Source organism: Anomaloglossus baeobatrachus, chromosome 2, assembly GCF_048569485.1.
Source record: "Anomaloglossus baeobatrachus isolate aAnoBae1 chromosome 2, aAnoBae1.hap1, whole genome shotgun sequence".
Lineage (NCBI taxonomy): Eukaryota > Metazoa > Chordata > Amphibia > Anura > Aromobatidae > Anomaloglossus > Anomaloglossus baeobatrachus.
This window is the reverse complement of record NC_134354.1, coordinates 691030980-691041796: the sequence shown is the minus strand read 5'-3', so window position 1 is coordinate 691041796 and position 10817 is coordinate 691030980.

Genomic DNA, 10817 nt, shown 5'->3' with positions numbered 1-10817 from the left:
GGCGGCCAGCTGTTGTAATAGGGTCAACACATCAGTCATACAGTGCTCCATCACATTGGTTCCTAGCACTATCTTCGGGTTATGATCACTGGGTTCATTCATGATCACAATCATACCCTGATGTTGTAGTTCAGCTTGCCCCACAGTCATAGCCACTTGTTTATACCCCACTTGGGTCAATGGAAGTCCATTGGCAGCAATCAGTATTATACTAGTGTCTGGGGGTGCCAGTTCGTCCATTCCCCAATACCGCTGATACAACGTGTACGGTATGGTGGTTACCTGTGATCCAGTGTCCAAGAGAGCCATCACCGGTATACCGTCCACAGCCACGGGGATGATGGGTCAGGCCCCGATATATCGATCTCGCCAGTCCGGGGGGCCACGATGTTCTACTCCTGAGGATTGGCCCGGGGCCCCAGGGGTTGCTCGTTTAACGGGCACTGTCGGAAGTAGTGACCAGGCTTACGGCACTTGTAGCAGATTGGAGGTCTGCTCCGCGGGTTATTGGCACTTCTCTGCTGCATCCAGGGAACATCCTCAGGGCTGTCAGCGAGCTGTATCTGGGTTGGAGGCTGAGATCTAGTCAGAGGTTGTAGTGCAGCAAGGATCTTGGCGAGGTCTCCGTCCATGCGACGGACCTGGGCTGCCAGTTCTTCCACGGTGCTGCTTGGGGCTGTAGGTATTGGAGAGGTTGGTAGGGCAGAGGCCGCCACAACGGGGGCCGTCTCGACGGGCCACGGGGCAGGTTCCCGAACTTCTGCAGCTGGGGGCTGTAGCGCTTTAATAGCCCGCTCCTTTAACACAGCAAAATCCACATCAGGGTGTTCCAGGGCCCACAGCCGGAGTTGTTTACGATCCTCAGGAGACCTCATCCCCTGCGCAAACTGCTCCACCAACATCTTGTTGCTATCCGCCTCATTGATAGGGTTCACCCGCTTCAGTGTGCGGAGGGCGGTTTGCAGACGTAACGCATAGTCCCGAATGCTATCCCCAGCCCGTTGTCGGCACTGGTAAAACTGCATCCTCAGCTCAGCTTCAGTCCGGGTCTCGAAGGCAGTCTGTAGCTTCTCAAAGATGATGGCTACAGAGAGCCGGTCCCCCTCGGCCCAGGTCTCCGCTTCCTGCTCAGCCGCACCGGTTAACTGGCCTAGCACTATCGCTGCACGTTGCTTATTAGTCAGGGGGTACAGCTCTAGCAACGGGTTAAGCTTTTTCCGGAAGGCCTGTAAGGCATCCGGTTTCCCGTCATACTGCGGTAGCCAGGCAGCTCCGGGCGCATAGGGCAAGGAGAACGGCATGACCTGAGCGAGCGCGGGGGTTGCGGCACCTCCCGCCGGTACGGCCGGGACCTGGGCAGGCCAATTCCCATCCGCGGGTGCCGCTGCGGCTGCGACCACCGCTCCTCCAGCGGCTCCGTTGGGCGCAGACATCTTGTTTCCGTCCCCCTTAGCTCTTTCCGGCCCCTCCTCTCTCGGGGCGGGGTTGTGGCCTTCGCGCCTCTACTACTCGAGAAGACGCTCGAGCGGGAACTTTTCGCGCCAAAGATGGCGGCTTCTGAAATTTTCCTGCCGGATACCTCCGGCGGTAACAAGGCGCACCTCTACCAGATGGCAGAGCGGTAAGATCCTGTTCGTGACGCCAAGTTGTCGCGGGCGGGGAGGAGGGTGTCAGCACACTACGCTCACCCCTTCTGCTCGGGTCCGGCGGCTGCTGCTCAGTGGCGGCTCGAGCTGTGGGCCGTATCCCGGGGGTTCTCGAGCGGCACTCCTCGCCCGTGAGTGAAAGGGGGTTTGTTGGGTGGGGGAATTGTTTATTGTCCGTGACGCCACCCACGGTTGTGGTGATTTCACCACCGCTGCTCTTTTGGCCCGGGGACGATGGTGCGTAGCAGCGAGATGTTGCGTTGCCCCTCCGTTGGTAGGGGTTGGTGATCCCAGGGCCCGGTGATGGTGAGGGAGGTGCAGGGCCTGGTGGGCGCAGGGACGCGGGAGCAGCGCTGTGCCTTGCGGCACTGTGGTACTCACTCAGCCTGAGACGTTGACACAGTTTTACGGTAAACCACACGGCTGGAAAGACGGTTCCCACGGACGGCTGCACCTGCTCTCCCAGTAGGTAACGGTGATGTCCCTCTGACCTGCACCTGTTGTTTCTAAGTTGGTAGCGATGGGTTCCCACCGGTAACCCGCTCCCCGGCTTCAAGCTGGACCGGAGGAGCTCTACTTTGCCCGCAGACGCTGGCCCTGAGGAACTGGTGCCTTGGCGGTGGCGGTGTTCCTCCTTAATGGTCGGACTGTTGCCTTCAATCGGGACTTGGTTGTTGGGGGATCTACGTCCCCTTCACTGATGGATTCGGCAAATTATGGCGACTCCTAGCCTTGCCGGGGCCCGAGAGGCCCCTGCCCTGGTGCTGACTGTCCTTTGCCACTGCTCCAGACCGCCGGGTCACTACCCGTCCGCGGTCCTTCCAGGAACTTCCAAACAGCCACCCCTCTGGACAGTCACCGTCGTTGCTGACCCGTCCTGCACACAGCTGGACCACTTCAGGCTTTCTACTCTCTTTCTTTCCTGTCACCACTCTTGCTTTCCTCCTTTTCCACTTTACTTTTTGTTTACTCCTCCACTTAGCTGTGTACTCAAGCCCTGCCCGGGCTAAACTGCCTGGTACTTCCCGCCTCCAGAGCTGTGAACTCCTCGGAGGGCGGAGCCAACCGCCTGGCCCACCCCCTGGTGTGTATCAGCAGCCTCTGGAGGAAGGCAACAAGGATTTTTGGTTAGCTTTGGTGTTCCTAACTGGGATGTAGGGTGTGGTGGTGTGATGACCTGTGTCCCCTGGCTTGCCCAGGGCGACACAGTTGCATGCGAATCCGCAGAAAACAATTGACATGTTGCGGCTTGGAAAGCCGCACCACAGGTCAGTGTTTGCTGCGGAAAAAACAAGTACAGTGGGCACGGGATTTCTAGAAATCCCGTCCACTGTGCTTGTACTGTACAACGCAGCGTTTTTGACGCAGCTGAAACACACTGCATCCAAAACGCTGCAAACACTGATCATGGGCATGCACCCTAAAATGAAAATATGCACAGGAACGTCAATGTCAGTGAAGGACTTCTGCTTCCAAAACTCAGCGGATACTTCAGGTGTCTAACACAGGCTTGTTGTATGGGTCCATGCTTTATGTGTGCCCTTATTCTCATGTGTTTCAAAGTATGATGCTGAATCCCATGATTTTTTAATTCTACTTACATTTCCCACTAATTGGACTACAAGGAGCTTCAAGCTCTCGTTCATTGCCCCACTGACTGGTCATCAAACTATGCATCAGTCTCCATCTGCAACTCAGTAGTTGATTAGATTACTTTTATATACAAGTGCATCTCAATAAATTAGAATATCATCAAAAAGTTAATTTATTTCAGTAATTCAATACAAAAAAGGAAACATATATTATATAGAGTCATTATGTGGCGCCCTGGACAAGCCAGGGGCCACAGAGAACAACACCCACACACCCCACACTCCCGGTCAGGCACACCGAAGTCACACACAAACCCTTGTTGCCTCCCTCCAGGGGCTGATGTTCACACCAGGGGGTGGGCCAGGCGGTTGACCCCGCCCACCGAGGAGTTCACAGTCCTGGAGGCGGGAAAAGTAGGGCAGATAAGATGAGTTGAGGAGTGGAGAGAGTTCAGTTTGGAAGTGAAAGTGAGAGGAAGGAAAGTGGTAGAGGAGCAGACTGAAGTTGGTCCGGGTGTGTGGCCCGGACGGATCAGCAAGGTTGGCAGACGGTGGTGACCGTCTGCAGGAGTGGCCTATCGGAGTCTACCGTAAGGACCGTGGATGGGCGGTGGCCCAGCGGTACCGGATCGGTACACAAAGAGAAGTCAGCACCATCTGGCAGGGGCTTACGGACCCCGGCAAGGCTAGGAGTCACCGTGAATTTGCCAAATCCATCAGCGAAGGGAACCTCCTGGGTTTCCCAGCAGCCAAGTCCCGACAGAAGGCAACAGTCCAACCGTGAGAGGGGAACACAGCCACCGCCAAGGCTACCGTTCCCAGGGCCAGAGCCTGCGGGCAAAAGGGGCTACTTCAGCTCCCATCCAAGCTGGGGAGCGGGTTACCGGTGGGAACCCATTGGAACCGTTTACAGTACATAGGTGCAGGGAAAGGCAGTCACCATCAACCTGCCGGGAGAAACAACACCGCAGCCGTCTGTGGGACCCGTCCATCCAGCCGTGTGTTTTACCGAGAACTGTGTCCTCATCATTGGCTGAGTGAGTACCACCGTGCCGTGCGACACAGCGCTGCCCCCGCGACCCTGCACCTCACCAGGCCCCGTAACCCGCCTGCCATCCATCCCTACCCCATCACCGGGCCCCGGACAACCAACCCCCTACCCACGGAGGGGAGAACTAACATCAAAGCTGCTCCCTGTCACCGCTCCCGGGATCCCCGTCCAGAGTACCGGTGGTGTCACTAACTTCACCACAACCGTGGGTGGCGTCACGGACAATCATCAAATCCCCACAATCAAATCCCCTTTTCACTCACGGGTGAGGAACTCCGCTCGAGTCCCCGGGATCCGGCCCACCGCTCGAGCCACCACCGAGCAGCGGCAGCAGCAGCCAGACCCGAGCAGTGGGAGAGCGCAGCGTCCCCTCCTCTGCCCGCGACAATTACACGTAGAGTGACCTATTTCATGTGTTTATTTCTTTTAATGTTGATGATTATGGCTTACAGCCAATGAAAACCCATAAGTCATTATCTCAGAAAATTAGTATAATTACCACAAAACACCTGTAAAGCCTTCCTAAGCATTTAAAATGGTCCCTTAGGCAGGCTTTGCACATTAGGACATCGCAAGCCGATGCTGCGATGTCGAGTGTGATAGTCCCTGCCCCCGTCGCAGGTACGATATCTTGTGATAGCTGGCGTAGCGAACATTATCGCTACGCCAGCTTCACATGCGCTCACCTGCCCTACGACCATCGCTCTGGCCGGCGACCCACCTCCTTCCTAAGGGGGCGGGTCGTGCGGCGTCATAGTGACGTCACACGGCAGGCGGCCAATAAAAGCGGAGGGGCGGAGATGAGCAGGATCTAAACATCCCGCCCACCTCCTTCCTTCTCATTGCAGCCGGGAGGCAGGTAGGAGATGTTCCTCGCTCCTGCGGCTTTACACACAGCGATGTATGCTGCCGAAGGAACGAGGGACAACATCGTACCTGTCTCTGCCCCGGCATTATGGAAATGTCGGAGAATGCACCGATGAACGATAATGACGCTTTTGCGCTCGATAATCGTATCATCTAGGATTTACACACTACACATCGCAAGTGACGCCGGATGTGCGTCACTTTCGATTTGACCCCACCAACATCGCACCTGCGATGTCGTAGTGTGCAAAGCCGCCCTTAGTCTGGTTCAGTAGGCTACCCAATCGTGGGGAAGACTGCTGACTTGACAGATGTCCTGAAGGCAGTCATTGACACACTCCACAAGGAGGGTAAGCTACAAAAGGTTATTGCTAAAGAAGCTGGCTTTTCACAGAGTGCTGTATTCAAGCATATTAATGGAAAGATGAATGGAAGGAAAAGTGTGGTAGAAAAAGGTGCACAAGCAACCGGGATAACCGCAGCCTTGATAGGATTGTTAAGAAAAGGCCATTCTAAAATTTGAGGGAGATTCACAAGGAGTGGACTGCTGCTGGAGTAAGAGCTTCAAGAGGCACCACACACAGATGTATCCAGGACATGGGCTACAACTGTCGCATTCCTTGTGTCAAGCCACTCCTGACCAATAGACAACACCAGAAGCACCTTACCTGGGCCAAGGAGAAAAAGAACTGGCCTGTGCTCAGAGGTCCCAGGTGTTGTTTTCAGATGAAAGTAAATTTTGCATTTCAGTTGGAAATCGTGGTCCCAGAGTCTGGAGGAAAAGTGGAGAGGCCACAATCCAAGCTGCTTGAGGTCTAGCGTGAAGTTTCCACAATCAGTGATGGTTTGGGGAGCCATGTCATCTGCTGGTGTAGATCAACTGTGTTTTATCAAGACCAAAGTCAACACAGTCATCTACCAAGAAATTTTAGAGTACATCATGCTTCTCTCTGCCGACAAGCTTTTTGGAGATAGAAATTTCATTTTCCAGCAGGACTTTGCACCTGTCCACACTGCCAAAAGTACCAATACCTGGTTTAATAACCCCAATTTCACTGTGCTTGATTGACCACCAAACTCACCTGACCAAAACCCTATAGAGAATGTATGGGATATTGTCAAGAGGAAAATGAGAGACACCAGACCCAACAATGCAGATGAGCTGAAGGCTGCTATCAAAGCAACCTGGGCTTCCATAACACCTCAGCAGTGCCACAGGCTGATCACCTCCATGCCACGCCGCATTGATGCAGTAATTCATGCAAAAGGAGCGCTGACCAAGTATTGAGTGCAGTTACTGTACAGACTTTTCAGTAGGAGCCAAAATTTCTGGGTTTTCAAATAATTTTTTCAGTTGGTCTTATATAGTATTCTAATTTTCTGAGATAATGAGCTTTGAGTTTTCATTGGCTGTAAGCCATAATCATCAACATTAACAGAAATAAACACATGAATAGATCACTCTGTGTGTAATGATTCTATATAATATATAGGAATAGATACCTCTGTGTGTAATGACTCTATATAATATATAGGAATAGATCCCTCTGTGTGTAATGACTCTATATAATATATAGGAATAGATCCCTCTGTGTGTAATGACTCTATATAACATATAGGAATCGATCCCTCTGTGTGTAATGACTCTATATAATATATAGAAATAGATCCCTCTGTGTGTAATGATTCTAAATAATATATGTTTCCCTTTTTGTATTGAATTACAGAAATAAATTAATTTTTTGATGATATTCTAATTTATTGAGATGCATTTGTTCGAGCAATGAATACAGGACCCTTCAGTTTCAATTCTCCCCAGGGAAGCAGAGCAGACCCTCATCTCTACACAGTTAATAGAAGTTTGTAGATAATATTTCTAGATGTTATTTAACCTTTGTAAATAGAGATTCATTCATCAAAAGTAAAATGGTTCTTGTAACACAGAAAACTTTACAGAGGTTGAATAGTAATTTAGCAAACACAAACAATAAAAAAATCCATATAAATAGTTTTATGTACTTATATATATTTTAGAATCCATGGGAAAATAATATACAAATAGTAGGAGACAGTTCATCCTTAGGTCTGACATGTACATTATTAAAATCATTCTGTGGCTCCTGTGGTTAAAGTTATAGCGTAAGAAAGAAAACCAGGGACTCGGAAAGAATCCATAGAAAATGCTTCGAGAATTAAACATGATTGATTGTTTAGATTATATTAATACCAAAGCCTATCAATAAAATGAATACAATAGATATATTATTTAATATATAAGCTAATTTCTGAATACAAAGCTGAGAAGATAAGAGAAGCAATTGTCACTGGCACTGGCGCTGGATTAAACAATGAAGAAGGATTCTTGCCTTCAACCTACAATACAAGAACAAGAAGACAACTGTTCAACATGTGTGGAGACACAGCCCTTCAGACATCTGGATAGAATGAGAGCATATATCCACCAGCATGTGCATGAAAAGAGGTACACCAGATAGTCAGGGGACAATATGCCTAAAAAGGCACTTTATTACCAGAAAAAAAGCTTCAGGCTTGGATCCCACACTAGAGGTGGTGAGAAGTTCAGCAATTTCCTTGCGGTATTCGGATTGGGGAAATTCGGTCTGAACCTTATGAACTTAGCTACGTCATCTGTGCAGACCCTTTATGGTGCTTGGAATCACTATATGGTTCAATATTATAGGGTTTCTCTGTGTCTCCAAATGTTGTCTCCATAAAGCAATGTATACTCTCTAGTAAGCGAGCGTGCTTGGCACTGCTCGATATTCAGTTGAGGTGCTCGGGTATGCTCGTTACTCAATTCAGTATTGCGGGTGTTCAAGCAAAAGCTCGAGTCCTCTTCCTTTGTTGTTAGACCACTAATAAACATGCAAGGATTGTCCCCCAAATTGGTACTCCAACCTATGGAGCCTCTTTCAGAGAACGAGGCTTCATAGGTCACTCTCGATCAGCACCATACCCGGAACTTCTCATGTGCAGCGACATCTTTGGGTTACCGACGTCACCACATTTGAGAAATCCCGGTCTACCGCTGACCAGGAGTGAGCTATGAAACCTTGTTCTTTGAAAGAGGCTCCATAGGTGTGAGTATCAATTTGGGGACATCATGGGACTTGATTATGTGAGAGGTTTGTGGATTTTTTAAAAATAATAAATTGGTGAACAAAGGATAGTGTGGTGGAGTCTTTATTCAAATAAACTATTTTTCCCTCTGTGTGTGTTGTTTTTTTTTACTTAACATTTACTGGGTTAGTATTAGGGGTGTCTAATAGACACCGCTCCAATACTAACCCTTAGGCTTGATGCCAGCTGACATTACACAGCTGACATCAACCCCATAAACCATTACACTTATTACTGCATCAGTGTAATTTGGAAGAGTTGGGGTGAAGCTCCAGAATTGTTTCATCTAATGGCTGCACCATTTCTGGGGGGGCTGTGGGCTGATATATTTTGACTGGGAGGAGGTCAATATCCATGGGCCTTCCCAGTCTGATAATACCAGCCTGCAGCTGTCTGCTTTACCTTGGCTGGATATGAAAAATGGAGGGACCCCAAGCTTTTTTTTAAATTGTTTCTTTATTTAGTTCCCAGCAGCAATCTGGGAGTCAGAGATTTGTCCAGGCGTCTGTCTAAGGCCTCTGTCACACGTTCGTGCCTCCGGTACGTGTTTGACAGTTTTCTCACATACCGGAGACACGTACACACGTGGACCTAGGTATTCCTAATGGTTTGGACACACGTAAGTATTTTGGAACAGAACGTGTGTCCGTTCCGTACTTACATGTGCCCGTATGTTTCTCACGCTGACATGTTCGTTTTTCTCCGGCATCACGGGTGTCACACGGCCCGCACCCGTACCACACGGATGTAGTGTGGATGTGGTCCCGTGTGACACGCGCGTGTCAGAGAAAAAAATAACAAATCTTTACTCACCTTCTCCAGCCCTGCAGTCTCTGCCGCTGCTGTCACTTGCTGCCGACTGTCGCTCATTATGCAGCAGCAGCGGGGAGTCGGCAAGTCAGGAGACCGAAGATCAGTACCCTGGACAGCAGGAAGGACCACGTGAGTATGCAAATTACCGGTTCTCCGTGTGTTATCGCGGATAGCACACGTAGAACACACGTGGCCTGCACGTACCGGAGACACGTACTTACCAAACGCAACACGCAGGGAAAATACGTGTCTAGCGGCATGTGCGTGATTTTCACGTATGTGTGGCAGAGGCCTAATGCTGATCCCATTACATTTGAGCGCTATTTTTATGAATTTCAGAAATTTTCCTGCCCCCCCCTAGACTTCCTGGGAGGGTTTGATGGAAAAATGCTCCTTGTCGAGTTCCATTTTACCATAGTTCCATTATACTATTAAGTTCCTATAGAGTTCCCCATTGACTTCCATTATACTCATTACTCGAATTGAACCCTTCCGTGTGACCAACCAGCTCGATTTGTGTATTGAGCTCTCGGCCAATTTATATCATTAATTCTCTCTTAAAAGCATTTCTTCCCATTCAGCTGTTTTTATTTCTTGCAGTTTTAATAATAAAATCTCTGTAGGACATCATATCAAATGGCAGACACACAGAAATTTGGTCGATTTATTAATTATGAATGTCTACAACCAAATCTGAAAATGTATTGGCGGCTTATTATTTATTATTGGTCGCTAATCATTATGATTTGTACATTTTATGGAGAAACATGAAGATTGAGACAGAGTATTTGTTACAGGTGGTAATACAAATGGAGCACATTATTTTATAGGATAAAGGGTAACAGGACATCTTTTAGCTGCACTGTTCAATATGATAAAAAAAACCCAGATCATCTGTTTTGGGCAAAATTTAGTGCGGAGTCAACACTAGGAGAATTAATAAAGATGCAGGCTGTTCTTGGCCTGGGGTGCAATCTGCGTAAAGGGAATCTGTCACAAGGTTTTTGTTACACCATCTGAGAGCAGCATAATGCAGAGACGGAAACACTGAATACAGTGATGGGTCACTTACTGGGCTGCGTGCTGTAGTATGGATACAATCCCTCTGTTTTCTCTGCTTCAGATCTAGAAGTTCTCTGAATGCTGAGCACTGTATAACTCCACCCACACCACTTATTGGCAGCTTTTTGTGTAGATTGTGCATAGTCAAAAAGCGTTCAATCAGTGATGTGGGCATGGTTATACAAAGCTCATGAATATGGTGGACTACATGGCAGCAGGTTTAGTAGTCCTCAAATGACAGTCTCCTGTTGATAAAACAGTGATTTTATCAAAACTATACTAAGCAGTCCGGTAAGTGTCACATCGTTGGAATCGGGGTCTCCACATCATGCTGCTCTCAGATTAGATGGTAAAACCTGGTGACAGATTCCCTTAAACAGGTTTAAGGCATGTGTACATAGATGGGATACATAGATGAGATACATAGATGGGTACATAGATGGGGTGCGTAGATGCGGTACATAGATGAGGTACATAGATGGGGTATATAGATGAGGTACATAGATGAGGTACATAGATGGGGTACATAGATGAGGCACATAGATTGGGTACATAGATGGGGAACATAGATGTGGTACATAGATGGGGTACATAGATGAGGCACATAGATGGGGTACATAGATGGGGTACATAGATGGAGTACCT